Source organism: Engraulis encrasicolus, chromosome 12 (assembly GCF_034702125.1).
Source record: "Engraulis encrasicolus isolate BLACKSEA-1 chromosome 12, IST_EnEncr_1.0, whole genome shotgun sequence".
Taxonomy (NCBI): domain Eukaryota; kingdom Metazoa; phylum Chordata; class Actinopteri; order Clupeiformes; family Engraulidae; genus Engraulis; species Engraulis encrasicolus.
Genome location: NC_085868.1, coordinates 13,026,432 through 13,045,314, shown reverse-complemented (window position 1 = coordinate 13,045,314; position 18,883 = coordinate 13,026,432). Strand labels below are relative to the sequence as shown.

Below are 18,883 nucleotides of genomic sequence, written 5' to 3'. Positions count from 1 at the left end.
CAGTATCCATGGTGACAGATATGCCATGCCTCCCATGGGGAGAGCAAGGGGTGTCCTCACTGTTTACCTGTATACCTGTCTTGATTGTCAAGACTTGATTTGGAGTACCTCGCCCAGATGCCAGCTTGAAAGTGGAGAGTGCAGGCACTCTCTGATGAAGAGGTTGTGTCAGGCAATGCGCTTAGTGGATCAAGTCGGGCCCCCGTTTCTCAAAAGCATCGTTGCAAACCAGTAAGCAACTTAGTAGGTTGCCAATAGGAAATTATGTGTAGGCCTACATTTCAACCAAGTCAGTGGAGAAATGCACTGTTGAGGTGGAGTTGTGGCTCAGGCTTTTGTGGCCAGGACTAAGGCAGGTGTTTGTATCTGTTTATTTATGTATGTATTTATTATTTTGTTTTAGGCATTCATTTAGGATCACAACCCTACCCACCATAGTGACCGAGAAATGAACTACAGATTACAGTAAAGCTTCACTCCAAAGTGAACTTCTCAAGTTCTTTAAAACAATGAAGGTTCTACACGAGAAGGTTTTATCAGCTTGGAACTTGTTCCACCCTGTGCACAGTTTTGAACGAATATAGAACAAAGCAAAAATCCATGCCAACCACCAGCGTTGCATATTAACAGTCACATTACATTTGTAAATGGCAGACTGATTCAGATTGCTGCCTATTAAATGTCATGGGGACTCTGTGGTCTTCAGCAGGGCCGAGGCATTTAGCCAGTGTGGCTGGTGCAAGTTAAAGAGTGTTTGTCCCTCTTAAACAAAGCTGACTGCCATCAGCCACAGGGACTCAAGGTCAAACACTTATCTCCGTGAAGCTGCAATAACCACAGAGGGAGGAAAGCCAACTTTGACAAAGCCCTGGCATTGATGAGGATTAAGAATGAACCTTTAATGATGTGGAAAAAGGAGGGTCCTCGCCTTGCCTCTCCTCTTCAAGTCCAGAAATTGCGTGGAACACCATTCCTGTGAAATGAAATGAAGCATTTGCCAGTCAACTGTAATCGCTCGGCCGTTTAACGTTTCACACTTGAGCAAACGGAGGGAGGGAGAGACTGTAGATGAAATGGGATGAGCATTGTCATTCTTTTTCTATCATGTGTCGACTCTTCACAATTAGATTTCGGGTAATAAGACATTTGTCTTAAGTCATTTCCAGAAGGTGGAAGGAGACTGAGCATTTGGAAGTGTTGTGTCCTTGAAGCTGAGAATGCCCTCTGAAGTGTAACGTGTTTACGGAGCATAATAGTAGTGTGGTGGGGCCTGCCATGAATCCTGTTTTCTCCTTTTTCGCTGATCTTTCATGTTTACTAATTCATACCTGTCATGCCAGATTCACTGATAGTTCTGGGAAAACTACGACATGAAGAATTGCCTCTGATTATTGGAGATGGAAATGGCTATAGTCAGGGCCGGATTAACGCACAGGCTAGATATGGCTGCAGCCTAGGGGCCCCCACCTGCCATGGGGCCCCAGGTTGGTCAAAAGTGAGAGATTGCAGAATTATGACAAGATGCAATATTGAAATATTCATCTGTCATGTTGAGTACAGTTGGTAGAAGTGTTGTCCCTAATTCCTAGCATGTAATCATGACACTGTCCATGTAAATTTGTCACAAAATTTGCTTTCCGAGGGGCCCCACATCAACTTGTAGCCTAGGGGCCCCAGGCCATCTTAATCCGGCCCTGGCTATAGTGGTGGAGAGAGAGAAGGGAAACACAACCGTCATTGCATTGTAGCTGTACCATGTCATTTCCATCTACATAACTCATTCCAGGAAGGGGTATTTTTTTCATTGCGATAGCCCAGCTGCATATTTGTCCGTCCCAAAGCGACAGAAGGGACAGTGATTGCTGAAGAAGTGCATCTTTTCTCATGTCGTCGTGGAATCCATCTGCTGTGGCCAGCACAACAGAGGAAGTCCTGATGCTGCATCCAGGAGACGACAGAGTGTTTTTTTTGGGGGTTCTGTTGCATTATGTGGTGTGGTGTTGTGTGTTGAGCTACGCTATGTTGCATTGCATTATGCATTGGGCTTTGCTTTGTGTTGAGGTGTGTTGTGGGATTGTGTGGTGTGGTATTATGCCATCCAGCTATTCACTCTGTCACTGGATTCAGAAAGCATTGAAAGTACCTTAGGAAAAAATACATGCTTCCATTCACTTGGTTCGGAGGCATGACGACTGTAGTAGGCTAATATCATGATGGAATCAGCATCCCCCTCCTTCAGATTATGTGAACAGGATACCTGCAAATCCTGCCGGTAACATAATACCTGTGTTCAGTAGAAAGTGAAATTTTGCATAATGTGTGTCTGTGTGCATCCGTGCATGCATGTTTGTATGTGTCTGTGCGTTAGTGCGTGCATGTGTGTGTGCGCCTGTGTGTGTGTGTGTGTGTGTGTGTGTGTGTGTGTGCTTGTGTGTGCATGCATGCGTGTGTGATTTGCTTGATTCGTAGACGCTGTCATGTCTTGTTGTAGCTCATCCTCAGGTCAGCAGAGGTGAGAGCAGTTGGGGGACTCTAAAGTCCATGTTAGGTTGGGTCAGACATAAAGGGGAGATCAATACTATTCTATACTCAAGTTTATAGACAGGGGCAGGGCTTGTTGAGTTAGACTTTTTTGACCAGCGCCATTAATACCTTTTAAGCAATTCAGAAAAGTTTTTTTTTAAGTTAATTTTTTATTTTTTGGTTTTTCATTTTTAGTAGGAATTCTCCTTCTATGGTTAATATATGGTGCGTCGTGGCCAACACAGCTCATAAATGCACTTCACTTGGGCTGAAATAAGTGGGCTCCGCTGTTGTGGATCAATTGAGTACTTTCCTCTAGCCTCCTATTCTTTGGTTTACTGAAATGGTAAAAATTAATAGTGCTTGACCTTGTCTATTGTATTTCTATTTGTCCCTCTCTGCAGCCATTTATGAACAGTCCAGCGAGGCTTACAAGCACAAGGGAAACACGTCTGGGTTTTACCACGTCGATGTGGACGTGAGTGGGCCCATCGACCCACAGAGGATCTACTGCAATATGACAGGTAAACATCGGACAGCGTAAAGGCAAGCCTTGTGTGTGCTTCAGCCAACAATGTTACATAGGCAACAGATCTGTGATCTGTGACAGATATACAGTAATGTTTGGTAGTATGTATAATACATTCTGTGGTCTGAAGGTTTGTATACAGTACTGTACTGTACTGAGCTCACATTGCATGATACGTTTGTCTAACCTAAGAAGAAAACATAAGCCATGCCTAAGTGATTCTCCTGCAAAATTGAGTTGCTGCTTTCATGGAAAGAACATGCATACGTACATAGAATTGGCTTGCTTTGTTATTGATTTATTAGTTTTGTCACATCATTGAAAAACGTTCTTACTTCATTGTGGTTTTGTAAACCTTGTTAACCCTCCTGTTATCCTTGGGGTCTATTTGACCCCATTCAATGTTTAGTGTCTGAAAAATACATGAAGTACATAATTATTTTGCTTCATCTTTGATGACTTTTCCTAAATATATGGGGTCAATGTGAAAAAAGTGAAATTTCCACAAAAATGTTTTCCCTAAGTGCTGTACACGTTTTGGTTACATCTGTGTTCCTTGGGGTATATTTGACCCCAAATTATTTTAACTGTACACTGTAAAAGATTTCAGACTCAAATTTACAGCTAATTGATGGGGAATAATTGCCAGCAAATTGTTTTAAATTTACAACAAATTGCTGACAAAAACAGTTGCCAGCCAGTCGTTTAAAATTACAACACTGTTCCGTTTTCAAAACTACTCTGACCATGGCACATGTCCTGCCCCCTCATCCGCCCGCCTCCACCCCCACTGCCCGCCTCCATGTCTGAGATGCCTTCAACATGGTATCGTCCCACCTCCCCATCCTCCACCATGACTGAGATAGCATGGTACCATAATGCCACTCTGCTCTAAGCATATACTTCCACAGGTTCAGCCTTGCATGAGTGTGGGACAAATAAAAAAAAACACTCAGCATAGTGTTATCACAGTGACAGTGACAGTTTCCTCAAGAAGACTTTAATTAATCAAGTCATCTCAAAGGGGAATTCAAAAACAGTCACAATAAGGTCTGTATGGAAATGCATTTGTCAAACCAATTAAGTCTAAATTTAATATTATGCAAAAAAAAAAACACCATAAAATTTGCTATGCTACAAGATAGCTCTCAAAAGATGAAATAACCCAACCAGTTAACCTGTCAGGCAGTCAACGAGTTAGCTAGCCAGGTAGCCAACTGGCCTTGACAGCCTGGCTGGTTGACTGGCCAGCTGCCTGTCTGATTCACTGGCTGGTTGACTGGCTGCCTGGCCAAACCAGCCAGGCAGCCAGTAAACCAGACAGGCTGCTGGCCAGTCAACCAGCCAGTCAACAAGCAAGGCAGCAAGCCAGTCAACTGACCAGGCGGACAGGCTGTCAGTCAACCTGCCAGGCAGCTAGCTGGTCAACCGGCACTATGCTGTCAGCCACCTTGTCAACAAACCAACCACTCAGCTAGTCGGCTAATCAATTGATTGCCAGTACCAGTGAGCGCCAGTGAGTCAGGCGCTATGCTGTGCCATTCAGACAAGCAACCAAAGCAGTGTGACAGTCCAGGTTTATATAGTGGGGAAAGTGAACCATCTGACCAGAGTAATCAGGCATTAGGCAGCTGCTGGTAATTATTGAATCACGGCATGAAAGTGATTAGTAATAAAGTGAGGCAAGGCACTAATTGACAGATTGGTTAGGTATAGAGTGTTACGACAGAGTAACAAGAGAGATCTGTATCAAAAAGGTAACAAGTTACTAGAATGTTCCAATCATTGATGCTCCTGCTCTAGAACTATAGTTTAAAAACAGACTGGGCTCCTTCTAAGATAGTGTTTAAAAAAGTGTAAGGTATTCTTAAATGCATTAGTTTTGGCCCTTGTTTAATGCACATATCAAAACTTCAGTTCCAAAAAGTTTTCATTCTGATCCATGTTTATAAGTAAACATTCCATATATATGTCTACACAGTGGTTGGACAAAATAACTGAAACACCTGTCCTTTTAATGTGTGGGAAGTTTCATGGCTCAAGTGGGCCAGCCTGTTGGCCAATCTTCATTAATTGCACATTGCACCAGTAAGGTGAAGTTGAGTTGAATTGCTGGTGAAAAGTTACCAGCTAATTGTTGTAAAATTACAACAAATTGCTGGCAAAAAGTTTCCAGCTCATTGTTGTGAAATTAAAACAAATTGCTGGCAATAAAAAGTTGCCAGCTAATTGTTGTAAAATTACAACAAATTGCTGGCAATAAAAAGTTGCCAGCTAATTGTTGTAAAATTACAACAAATTGCTAGCAACAAGTTGCCAGCTAATTGTTGCGTTCTTCCAACGCAAACACTGGAAACTTCACAACATACAGCCTTTGAAAATAATGGTCCTGGGCCTCTGCTTCCATTCCTTCTCATGGAATTTTGAGATATAGGATGCATTCCAATATGCAACCTTGCGTCCTCCACTTGTGCTTGTGGCCTCGCCCTGCCTCCTTGCCCCTACTCCGTGGATAAAACAATAAAGTTTCCCAGCTGTCAGCCTAGCCACAACAACTTTTGGGGGACTGTTTTTCATTCACCATCCCAATTGCAAATGAGAAAATAACCTTACAATTGAGCTTTTGCGAGCTATTGAAATATAAAACTGTTGTCAGTGATGTCATCGTGACATATTACTTCCTGGTACGAGGCCACAACACAAGTGGAGGACGCAAAGTCGCATATTGGAACGCACCCATATTCTGTTGCCGAAGTCATCAAAAAGCCAAATTGAACCACAGAGGGGCTGCCACACCTGAGCATCGTTTATGCTCTATGACCTGACCATCGTCTGTATAAATGGACAAACCATCATTGGCCTCTCCCATGCCCTTTTAGCAGAGAGAAGCCCGTTTTGAATTGCCCTGAGCTGAAATTAGCGCACCTGGACGTCATTTACAATCAGCTGGCTCATGACCAAAGAAGGTAGATTGGATAAGCAGTATCACTCAATGGAAAATGCATTGCATGTGTGGTCTGAGGGTGTTGCTTTAATGCCATAGAACGAATACATTTATGCTTAATGACATGGACATGCACATGGTCAGTGTGTGCGAGTCCATGATGGACAAAATTTGTACTCACAAATTCGGTCGAAAGACGATATCCGGTTGTCAGTGCTCAGTTTGTGGCCAAATTTACTGCAGCTGTCGGTCAGCATTAATTGCGGGGTATAATTATGGACAGCTGACAAACATTCACTAGTTTATCCTATGACCTCTTCCACACTTAACCATGCTTCCAATTTGACCATGGAAGAAGAAAATTGGACTCCCCTTGCTATCATTCCGTACTACGCTCCGATGATGTCTGTAAACCCTCCTATGTCTACCTCCTTGCTCATGACCAGGTGTGTGCGATTGAAGAGTTCAAATCAGTTCAAATCCTCTCCACCTCTATCAGGCCTGTATGCATGTTTTAAAAGCATCCAATCAGAATGTGACCTGAGCTCCATAATTTCTGCATGTGGCTTTGCATACATTTGCATTAGGACAGCAGCCCTGACAAAACAGATCTTTACAACAGTATGTTGTAAAAAGTACTATGTGCTGCTGTACATTTACAATTGTGAATTGTACTCTATATGATATTCCACAATGCATTGCACATTACAACAGTGAATAGTAAACTGGTATATACATCTTCTTGATGTAGAATTCTAATGTGAAATCACAACAATCTTTTACAGTGTATTAAACATAAATATAACATCCATATTTTGCTAATACATCTGTCTAGATTGTGTAAAATGAATATAAGTTATTTAGAACAGAACATTTTGCTTTATTTAGGGCTCTGATAGCTAACAATATGCATGATGTGGACGAGGACCAAAACTAATTCAATGCAACTGTTGGGCAGTTGTTTCACATTTTCGCCTAGTCATGGATTAGGTTTTTTTGGTGTGTGGGGTGCTGGGACTTATCTAAAGGGCTTTTTATGTCCCCAACAGAGCAACAGTAAATATCTGAGGCATGAACAGGTGCAAACGTTTTTGCTTCTACTGATTTTGTAGATATTTAAGTGGCTGGGGTCAAAATGACCCCAAGGATCACGGATGTAACCTAAATCTGAGGATAACAGGAGAGTTAAAACCCAGATACCCTCAAGAATGTTTTTTCCCCTTTTTTCAAAAAGGAGTAAAATGGTAGCCTGGGCGAATAGCTGACTGTTGACTCCGTCAATCAGTCTGGCAAAAGCCATGAGGAATCCGTCTCCGAGATGGTCTGATCTTACTGTATAATTTAAATTAATTGGAGTTCCCAACTCAAATCAAAACACGTATTGTGCTTTATTAGCATGCCTGTTAAGTTATAGCGTCGCAAAAGCATACAAATAACAAAACGAAAGTATGAATGTAGTTACCTTAACCAATCAGTAACGGAGCTCGCGGGTGAGTTCTATGTGACCACTCTCAACTGTTTGCTGATTGGCTAAACACTGAGAGACGATGCCAGACGATGTGCGGAGCCAAAATCTTTGGGTGGAGTACATGGATGGCGTCACCAGGCTAGTAAAATGGACCATGCATGTAAAATCATCACCAATAGCCTTCAGTTTCTCCAGATTGAACAGTGTCAGGCTATGCAAGTCACTAATTCATTGATCCTGCGACACAAAGCCATTGGCTGTATTGGAGGTGCCCAATGCTCTACACACATCTGTTTATCATTTGCATAATTGTGTATAATTGTGCTCTCTTGTTCTCCACCCTCCACCCCTTTTCGCTCCGCACCCCTTTTCGCTCCGCTCTTCTTCACTGACATTAATTACCCGACCTGGGGTGGATTTCTTGAATCCGACCAAAATTAGCCTTCGGACCAAGTAAGTACGAACGAAGTCCGACACAACAACTAACCAACAACGATGATTTCTCGAAAGCCTCAAACCAACAAAGTCCGATGTAGGTACGAAGTAAGTCCGATGAAATTCCAACCAAGTAAGTTCAGACGCACGATGAAGTTGTCGGAAATGCTCGGAGTGTCTCGCCTCAGCTCGGGTGCATTTGTCGCAAAGCAGTGACGCTGTCAAATTCACACAGTGCCTGTCAAATTCAGGCTATACATCTATCAAAGTCCACAATCTTTGTCAACACAATCATGTCCCCGACTTCACCCCTCTTCAACTGCAGTTACCAAATGCGACATTACAATCCACCATGTATTATTTGTAGGTTTTGCATATAATGTTTAATATTGTAGGCTATAGCCTACCACTAATATGGAAGCACGGTTGGTGGGTGAGTGGTTAGAATGTCGGAATTTCATACACGTTTGCCGTTTCCTTATCGGAGGCGTGAGTTCAATCCCCGGTGAATATAATAACCACCCATCACATCTTTTTTTCCAGAACGGCAAGCGAAGTCATTCTCACATTCATGGGCAACGCAACACTTTCAACAGGTCATGGCCAGGCAGATTGCAGTTAAATGCTGCTTGAAATGATAACTGAAATTACGCTTGAGAATTAATAAAACATATCAGAATGTTTATTTAATTTTCCAGTCTGCACGCGTCTTTACGCGCAACGTAAGCGGGTGGAACTGCCATTATTGCCGTTGTAGGGGGCCTACATAAAGACCCGCAGGAAGGGACCTATGGAAGGGGCCGTTAATGTCTGTAAACATGGCACATTCAAAGTCCTTCAACGTCGGAAAAGACCTGTTAACACAATCATATCCCCAAAATCCACCCCATTAAATGCAATAACCAAATGTCGGTCTACACATCACCATCAATGAAGAGCAATGGGAGAAAGAAGAGCGGTGAATGGTAAGCGCGAAGGCATTTTCAGTGTGACACGATTTCGATTCCCTCAGTAAGATAGGCCTACATTAAACGCAGGTGCCTATTCCTCTGCGCAACTGTTTATCCAACCTCTCTGTGTGTGCGTAAAGTGGCCGATCCACGCGTGCTGTTGGGCGCGCTTGTGGAGCTCTGGCATCCGAGAGTCTTTGCCTCGTAGCCACGCACGCAGTCACATTAAGGCCAAGTCAAATTGCTTTTCACCTGTATTTTACAAAAACACAAAACGATGGCCCAATTCACACAGATAGAGAAAGAATGACACGATGCGCTGTGTTGTTTTCTGATCCCCCTGACTGCACTGCACTTCGTGCGCCATGGGCCATGGCGCTATTTGGAGTGTGCTCACTGCTGAAACAACATTTGCTTTAACAGTAGCCTATTGGCCGGCTACTTGTGACAGACTTGTATTACAATAGTAGAATTGAAATGAAAAGAAGAATATGAATACTATAAGACCTAGTAGGCCTAACGCGAAGACGTGTCCTATTCTTGTCATCACGCTCGCCTTTCCGAGTGCCTTCCCATTACGCACTATTTCATCATACTAGGGCAGTCCATTTTTTGAACTTGTTGTAGCCTACGATGTAGTTTGGAGTTCTTGTGGACTAAGGCATAGCCTACAATGCAAGGAATAGGCCTACAAGAAGGATCACCGCACACTGGTGCCTTTTAAAAATAATAGTGAACAGCGCATTTCGCAATGGCAACTTATAGGCTACATGTATTTCCATGTAGCCTATGCTTGTTGGGGTTTAATCAAAATGTGCTATTGGCTTTATTATGTGTGGAGATATGTGAGCAATTAAATAATCTACATTCATGTGAGATGCTGCTTTTGGTGTGGGTTCAAATCCCGATGGTAATCAAACGGTTCTTTTTTTGGCGCAGCTTTGATTGATCGGAGCTCGTGAAGCACGATAGTGGTATATGGAATTTCCTAGGCCTACTATATTTGGACAATATTTTTATCCCCTATTTGAATATTGTGTTGGTGGGGTTTTTTTCAGCCCTGTTCGTAACATGACTAGACATTTGGTGTAGTATGGGTCGGAGGCTTGTGCACTTGGTGGCAGTAATCGATCGATGTTGCTTGAACTCTGCCTGAACCCGCCCCAAACCACGAGCAAGAGTGACGTGCTTCCCAAAACAAAGGTGAACTAGCTAACCATGCTAGTCGTTCAGACAGTAGTACTAACGAACAGCCCCTACTTCGTTTTGCAGGAACACCTGCGTCGTTCGCACCAACATCGGACGAACGACTAACTACATTACTTGTAAACATTGGGACTTTGTAAGTCCGAACGAAGTGTTCCAGAAACAATTTTGTCGCAGCTGGGTCGTTAGTTGCTAAGTTAGTTAGCAACGAAGGTTTCGAGAACGGTAGCCCTGAATAACTCTGCATGGACTGTGAATAACATAAATTGCATGCAGAGTTTACCAGCATTTTAGGCTACAGCAATACAGTCTGCTGGGTGAAGTCTGGGGCAAAATGGTGGCCGCAGATCTCGGAAACACATGACCGACTGACAGTCTAGTTTAATCTGCCTTGCATCTCGGGGCCACATGCACAATGCGAGGATGGAAGGCAAGACAAACAGAGATGGACACACACTGTAAAAGATTTCAAACTGAAATTTACAGCTAATTGATGGGGAATAATTGCCAGCAAATTGTTTTAAATTTACAACAAATTGCTGACAAAAACAGTTGCCAGCCAGTCGTTTAAAATTACAACACTGTTCCGTTTTCAAAACTACTCTGACCATGGCACATGTCCTGCCCCCTCATCCGCTTGCCTCCGCCCTCCTTCACCCCCACTGCCCACCTCCATGTTTGAGATGCCTTCAATATGGTATCGTTGCACCTCCCCATCCTCCACCATGACTGAGATAGCATGGTACCATAATGCCAGATTGCTCTAAGCATATACTTCAACAGGTTCAGCCTTGCATGATTGTGGCACCACTAAAAAATCATTCAGCTTAGAGTTGTCACAGTGACAGTGACAGTTTCCTCAAGTGGACTTTCATTTATCAAGTAATCTCAAAGAGGAATTCAAAAGCAGTCACAATAAGGGCTGTATTGAAATGTATTTATCAAATCAATCAAGTGGTCTGAATTTAATATTATGCAAAAAAAAAACCCATAAAACATGCTATGCTACAAAATGGTTCTCAGAAGATGAAACAACCCAACCAGTTAACTTGTCAGGCAGTCAACCAGTTAACCGGCCAGGTAGCCAACTGGCCTTGATAGCCTGGCTGGTTGACTGGCCAGCTACCTGTCTGATTCGCTGGCTGGTTGACTGGCTGCCTGGCTAAACCAACCAGGCAGCCAGTCAACCGGACAGGCAGCTGGCCAGTCAACAAGCAAGGCAGCAAGCCAGTCAACTGACCAGGCGGACAGGCTGTCAGTCAACCTGCCAGGCAGCTAGCTGGTCAACCGGCACTATGCTGTCAGCCACCTTGTCAACAAACCAACCACTCAGCTAGTCGGCTAATCAATTGATTGCCAGTACCAGTGAGCGCCAGTGAGTCAGACGTTATGCTGTGCCATTCAGACAAGCAACCAAAGCAGTGTGACAGTCCAGGTTTATATAGTGGGGACCAGAGTAATCAGACATTGGGCAGGTGCTGGCAATCATTGAATCACGGCATGAAAGTGATTAGTAATAAAGTGAGGCAAGGCACTAATTGACAGATTGGTTAGGTATAGAGTGTGACAACAGAGTAACAAGAGAGATCTGTATCAAAAAGGTAACAAGTTACTAGAATGTTCCAATCATTGATGCTCCTGCTCTAGAACTATAGTTTAAAAACAGACTGGGCTCCTTCTAAGATAGTGTTTAAAAAAGTATAAGGATATTCTTAAATGGATTGGTTTTGGCCCTTGTTTAATGCACATATCAAAACTTCAGTTCCAAAAAGTTTTCATTCTGATCCATGTTTATAAGTAAACATTCCATATCGTCGGCTTGCTACCAAAACCGCCTAAGTCCGAATTTGGTCGAAATGACATTTTTACATAAACTTACTCCCCTACCACAGCTGCATCACCCTGCCTTTCCGCCAGGCTCATTGATCAATCACAGAAGTCACCAGAGTCAAAAATCTGTATGTATAAAGTCACACACTGCCTATGAGAAAATGCATGACCAGGGACGTAGCTATAGGGAGGACAAGGAGGGCATGTGCTTGTAGGCCTAGGGCCCTCCTGCAGGTGGCAGGGGTAGGGGCCCTATTATGACCTTGCCAGGTGGTATGGGGGCCCTATCTATTCATCCTGGGGCCCTGTGGACAATTGTTCTGCCAATGTGAATGACTTGGGTAACTTGACTTAGCCATTTTTGGTGCAAGCAACTTGACATGGGCTAGAAGAAGCAGTTTATTTACACCTGTTAAGAGTTTTTTTCTCTCTCGTTTCAAAGACAATGGCCATGTGTTAAATCTTCATCCTTAGACATCATTGTCTGAAATATTATTTTTTGTCACACAATGGTTGTAGCCTTAAAATTAAACTATTCGAAACAAACTGAGCAATTATTAACCAGGTGCTTTATTTGATGTAGTTGATGGTTTGTAGAAGGCTGCTGCAATCTATAACTTCCTATGACAATCAGTTAATCCATTCATTAACTAATAGTCTTTAGTGTTGACATTAAAAACTTTTGGATTGATTTCCCTTATACATTGCATTAGTTTACATACAAATGTATTTCAATCATGAATGTGAATGAATCCAGTAGTTTTTCTATACCATGTTCTGAATGCCACGGTCATGGTGTTGAAGTGGGCGGGGAACAGTTCTATGACCAGGTCACCTCTGTCATGGGTAAGGTTGGGGGGGTGGGGCAGTTCTATGAGCATGGAGAAGAGCATAAGTTAACCAAAGATGATAAACAAGGAGGAGACCGTGTGTGAGGAGGTACAAGGACCAAAGAAGTGCCCCACCCTTTCATCTTCCACCATAACTGATGGACCCTCAACATGGAGATTGGACGCCACTGCAATGCTTTCTCTGAGTAATGCCACAAGCTGGATCTGTGCTGGCATAGACAATGAACCACCACTGATGTAATTGCTCTAGCACAATAACAATAACTTGGAGTGCTTACTTTGGCTAAGAATGTAAATAATGTTATCACTGAAAACTAACATGACTGAATGTAGCAGAAAGTAAAAGAAAACTGAAAATCTGTTAGTAGATATGAGATTTACCAGCCTGTAAGACTATTACAAGTTTTAAATATTTCAATCATTCACCATTTCCAGGATTTATGTTTGGAATAAAAATAAAAATTATAACTATCAAAATAATGTGCAGTGCATTGTTCTTGTTGCGCTGCATCAAATGATTTATTTTAAAGTGTGGAAAGTTTCAAAGTATTTTGTTTTCCTTAGAAGGCGTTTCATGTTTGACTTGCAGCTTCACTCAAAATAAATAAATAAAATAAATTAACATCTAAGATAGGTACTGTTTGTAATAGACCAATGACACAGACTGGATGATAGGATGACACAGAAGTGGTAGGGGAGTAAAGTTCTGCAAACTCTCCTTTTGACCAAAATTATTAGGGGGGGACTCACAATTGCTCTTTGCCCAGGGTCTCAGATTTCCTAGAACCGCCACTGATGTTTGGCGCCCCCTAGGAAATTTAGTTTTTCGCTGTTTTCCAAAAACCCCAAAATCGGACTTAGGCGGTTTTGGTAGCAAGCCGACGATATATATCGTCGGCTTGCTACCAAAACCGCCTAAGTCCGATTTTGGGGTTTTCGGAAAACAGGGAAAAACTAGGCACCAAAGGGGGCGCCAAACATCAGTGGCGGTTCTAGGAAATCTGAGACCCTGGGCAAAGAGCAATTGTGAGTCCCCCCTAATAATTTTGGTCAAAGGAGATTTTTGCAGAACTCCCCTTTTTTACTCCCCTACCACATCTGCATCATCCTGTCATCATGTCTGTGTCATTGGTCCACTACAAACATTACCAAGATGTTAATTTATTTTCTTTATTTATTTTCAGTGAAGCTGAAAGTCAAACATGAAATGGCTCCTAAGGAAAACAAAACACTTTAAAATAAATTATTTGAAGCTGCAAAACAGGAACAATGCACTGCACATTATTTTGATAGTTATACTATTCTTTTTTATTTTTATTCCAAACTTTAATCCTGGATATGGTGAATGATTTAAATATTTTTGTAGACCTTGTAACAATCTAGCATGCTATGTATTAAGTTCATTATGTCTAACTGTTTAACTTAAATACTTAGGGGTTTCTTTTGCCTTTGGTAATTCTCATGTCTACCAACAGATTTTCACAGATTTCTTTCACTTTCTCTCACTTTCAGTCATATTAGCTTTCAATGAAACATTATTTGCATTCTCATCCAAAGTATAACTCTTTTTGTCATTGTGCCAGAGCAATTGCCACAATGGTAATGCATACATTGCTTGTATCAGGGCAGACACCAACTGCAGTGTCACACAGAGTAAGCCATGCAGTGACGCCCAATCTCCATGTTGAGGTCCCATCAGTCATGGAGGAGGATGAAGGGGTGGGGCACTTCTTTGGTCCTTGTACCTCCTCACGAACTGTCTCCTCCTTGTTTATCATCTTTGCTTAACTTCTGCTCTTCTCCATGCTCATAGAACTGCCCCACCCTCCCAGCCTTGCCTATGACCGAGGTAACCTGGTCATAGAACTGTTCCCCGCCCACTTCAACACCATGACCGTGCCATTCACAATATGATATAGACCCACTACTGGATACATTACACATTCAAGATGGTCATCCTTCTGCGTATGTAATAATGCATTGCACTAGAGACAGCAACCCAATTCTGTTCAAAATCTACATTATGAAAAGTTTCATGAGGCCACGACATAACAGATTGTTGTGAGACAATGCAGTCTGTGGCAATCTTCTATAAATCTGTGATAACATCAAATAAAGTACATGATTAATGATTGCCGGATTCATTTCAACGCTACAACTATTAATTAATGTAGGGCTACAACCATTGTGTGATAAGATTATCTCAGACAGATGTCTAAGGATGAAGTTTTAAAACATGGCTATTGTCTTTGAGGAGAGAGAGAGAGAGATTGAGAAAAAAAAAACTCTCAACAGATGCAAATAAACGACTTCTTGCAACGGCTTCTTGCAACAATTGTGCACAGGGCCCCAGGATGAATAGATAGGGCCCCCATACCACCTGCCAAGATCAAAATAGGGCCCCTACCCCTGCCACCTGCAGGAGGGCCCTAGGCCTACAGGCAAATGCCCTCCTTGTCCTCCTTATAGCTACGTCCCTGGTCATTCATTTTCTCATAGGCAGTGTGTGACTTTATACATACAGATTTTTGACTCTGGTGACTGTTGTGATTGATCAATGAACCTGGCAGAAAGGCAGGGTGATGCAGCTGTGGTAGGGGAGTAAGTTTATGCAAAAATCTCATTTCGACCAAATTCGGACTTAGGCGGTTTTGGTAGCAAGCCGACGATATGTATATGTGGAATTGTCTACACAGGTTGGACAAAATAATTGAAACACCTGTCCTTTTAATGTGTGGGAAGTTTCATGACTCAAGTGGGCCAGCCTGTTGGCCAATCTTCATTAATTGCACATTGCACCAGTAAGGTGAAGTTGAGTTGAATTGCTGGTGAAAAGTTACCAGCTAATTGTTGTAAAATTACAACAAATTGCTGGCAAAAAAGTTCCCAGCTCATTGGTGTGAAATTAAAACAAATTGCTGGTGAAAGTTGCCAGCTAATTGAAGTAAAATTCAAGCAAATTGCTGGCAATAAAAAGTTGCCAGCTAATTGTTGTAAAATTACAACAAATTGCTAGCAACAAGTTGCCATCTAATTGTTGCGTTCTTCCAACGCAAACACTGGAAACTTCACAACATACAGCCTTTGAAAATAATGGTCCTGGGCCTCTGCTTCAATTCCTTTTCATGGGATTTTGAGATATAGGATGCATTCCAATATGCCTCCTTGCCCCTACTCCGTGGATAAAACAATAAAGTTTCCCAGCTGTCAGCCTAGCCACAACAACTTTTGGGGGACTATTTTTCATTCACCATCCAGGTTGCAAATGAGAAAATGACTTTACAATTAAGCTTTTGCAATATATTGAAATATAATGCTGTTGTCAATGATGTCATCGTGACATATTACTTCCTGGTACGAGGCCACAAGCACAAGTGGAGGCCGCAAGGTCGTATATTGGAACGCACTCATATTCTGTTGCCGAAGTCATCTAAAAGCCAAATTGAACCACAGGGGGGCTGCCACACCTGAGCATCGTTTATGCTCTATGACCTGCCCATCGTCTGTATAAATGGACAAACCATCATTGGCCTCTCCCATGCCCTTTTAGCAGAGAGAAGCCCGTTTTGAATTGCACTGAGCTGAAATTAGCGCACCTGGACGTCATTTACAATCAGCTGGCTCAAGACCAAAGAAGGTAGATTGGAGAAGGTAGATTGGATAAGCAGTATCACTCAATGGAAAATGCATTGCATGTGTGGTCTGAGGGTGTTGCTTTAACCCCTTAAGACACGGCTTTATATATTTGTTGTTACCAGTATGGCAATGACCAAGTTGTGGTGCATTACTAAAGGGCCTGTGTTGTGTCATAGTATTGTAGTGCTACGGTAGTTACATTTCAACGACTATTACAGCGTGCCACTGAAGGTACGGCGCGCATTAAGGGGCTACTGCCATAGAACTAATACATGTATGGTGCACATGGTCAGTGCGTGCGATTCCATGATGGACAGAATTTGTACTCCACAAATTCGGTCGAAAGAGGATATCCGATTGTCAGTGCTCAGTTTGTGGCCAAATTTTCTGCAGCTGTCGATCAGCATTAATTACGGGGGATAATTAAGGACAGCTGACAAACATTCACTAGTTTATCTATGACCTGTTCCACACTTTACCATGCTTCCAATTTGACCATGGAAGAAGAAAATTGGACTCCCCTTGCTATCATTCCGTACTACGCTCCGATGATGTCTGTAAACCCTCCTATGTCTACCTCCTTGCTCATGACCAGGTGTGTGCGATTGAAGAGTTCAAATCAGTTCAAATCCTCTCCACCTCTATCAGGCCTGTATGCATGTTTTAAAAGCATCCAATCAGAATGTGACCTGAGCTCCATAATTTCTGCATGTGGCTTTGCATACATTTGCATTAGGACAGCAGCCCTGACAAAACAGATCTTTACAACAGTATGTTGTAAAAAGTACTATGTGCTGCTGTACATTTACAATTGTGAATTGTACTCTATATGATATCCCACAATGCATTGCACATTACAACAGTGAATAGTAAACTGGTATATACACCTTCTTGTTGTAGAATTCAAATGTGAAATCACAACAATCTTTTACAGTGCACGATGTCTGTTTGTTTTGCCTGGTCGTGTGCATCTTACTGTCCAGTTTACTTTCGCGTCATATTTCAGGAATCAACCGCCGTCATCTCTCTGGCTCAGCGGCTCTCTCACTCGGTCTTCCATTTTTTTTTTTCACTTACGGCGCCAATTTGTTGCTCATTAGTGTTGATAATTGTTCTCTCGGCTCTTCAAACAAACACGCAAGGCGGCGACATGTGGTTACCGAGGTATAATTGCTGTCCATTAGCTGTCTCATTAGGGCCGGCCCAGGCGAGAGGCAGATGAAAACAGTATCAGGCGTGAATAAATAATTTCTCCAAATGTCAAATGAAGAATAATGAGAGACAGAGAGCTAGCGTTTTGCTTGGCAACCTGTCTGTTTGTGTTTGTTGTGTCAGCTGCATTCTCTAAGACAGACGACTTGAAGATGGATGAACGTGAGCAGACAAGCGATTGGGGCCAGGGAATCAATGCCAATCTCTGCCCCATCTCCCATGCCCATCTCTCCCTCCCTCTTCTCATCTCCTGAGGAGGGAGCTCTGGTCCATAGATTAGACCAGGATCTACTGCCATCAGATTGTAGGGCATGCTCCATGCTACTTCATCTCTTTTCTCATCATCCTTGTAAAACAGAGATAAACTGCATTAAGCAAGTTAATAGTTCTGCTCTGTACTCTTTTCATTCTGCCTGTGCTCTCAACACAGGCAATTTCACTAATTCTATAGAGGACTGAAGCCATGCTCTTCCATTACCATAAGATTTGTATCCAATTGTATGGCTTTTCTCTTCCAAAATGTACTCATTTAGTAACATACTCAAAGACTGTCTAGAGTTGAGCGTACAATATGTAGGATGGTGGCCGGAGTAGGTATTGCAACTATTCTGTTCATTGCATCTGTGCTACCAATCCCCAAATTCGATTGTTTCGTGAATATTTACTAAGTAATAAACTAATATTTACTAGTATGAAGAGCACTAGCATGGAACTTCAAAATGGCAGACATGACACACATGTGATTGCCTATTGCAGTGCAGTGTCAATATATATACAGTATGTATATATATTTTTTTCTTATTTCCCAACCATCCACCCCCCGCCAACACACACACAACCGTGAAGGCGTTCCCTTCACGTGGTGGATGGATGGAGGTGGGGAGGTCTAGACCTACTGGGGAGGCGCCACGCCCGAGAGCAAGCAGTGTGCCTGCGGCCTGCACGAGAGCTGCATCGATCCCCAGCGCTTCTGCAACTGCGACACCGACAGAGTCGATTGGTAACAACCACAATCATCCTACGTAGAGTTTTAACCCTTCTTCCTCTAACACACACTCTATCTTTCTTTCTTCCTCCCTCTTTCTGTAAATCCCTCTAACACACACTCTATCTTTCTTCCTCCCTCTTTCTGTAAATCCCTCCTTCGTTCCCTGGTGCCCTTCCTTTTTTACTGTAATTCCCCGTCTCCTACTTCCTATCTATCTGTCTTTCTATCTGTCTCTTTCCTCCCTTCTTCCATACCTTCCCCGTTCACTCCCTGGTGCTCTTCCTCCATGTGGTAATTGCCTCTTTCTCACA

General features: G+C 42.6%; 1 pseudogene; it reads left to right on the top strand.

The window, feature by feature from the left end:
- The window catches only part of LOC134460327 (contactin-associated protein-like 4), a 67,386-nt pseudogene extending 48,851 nt beyond the window's left edge, over positions 1-18,535 (top strand).
- The last annotated feature ends 348 nt before the right edge of the window (positions 18,536-18,883 follow it).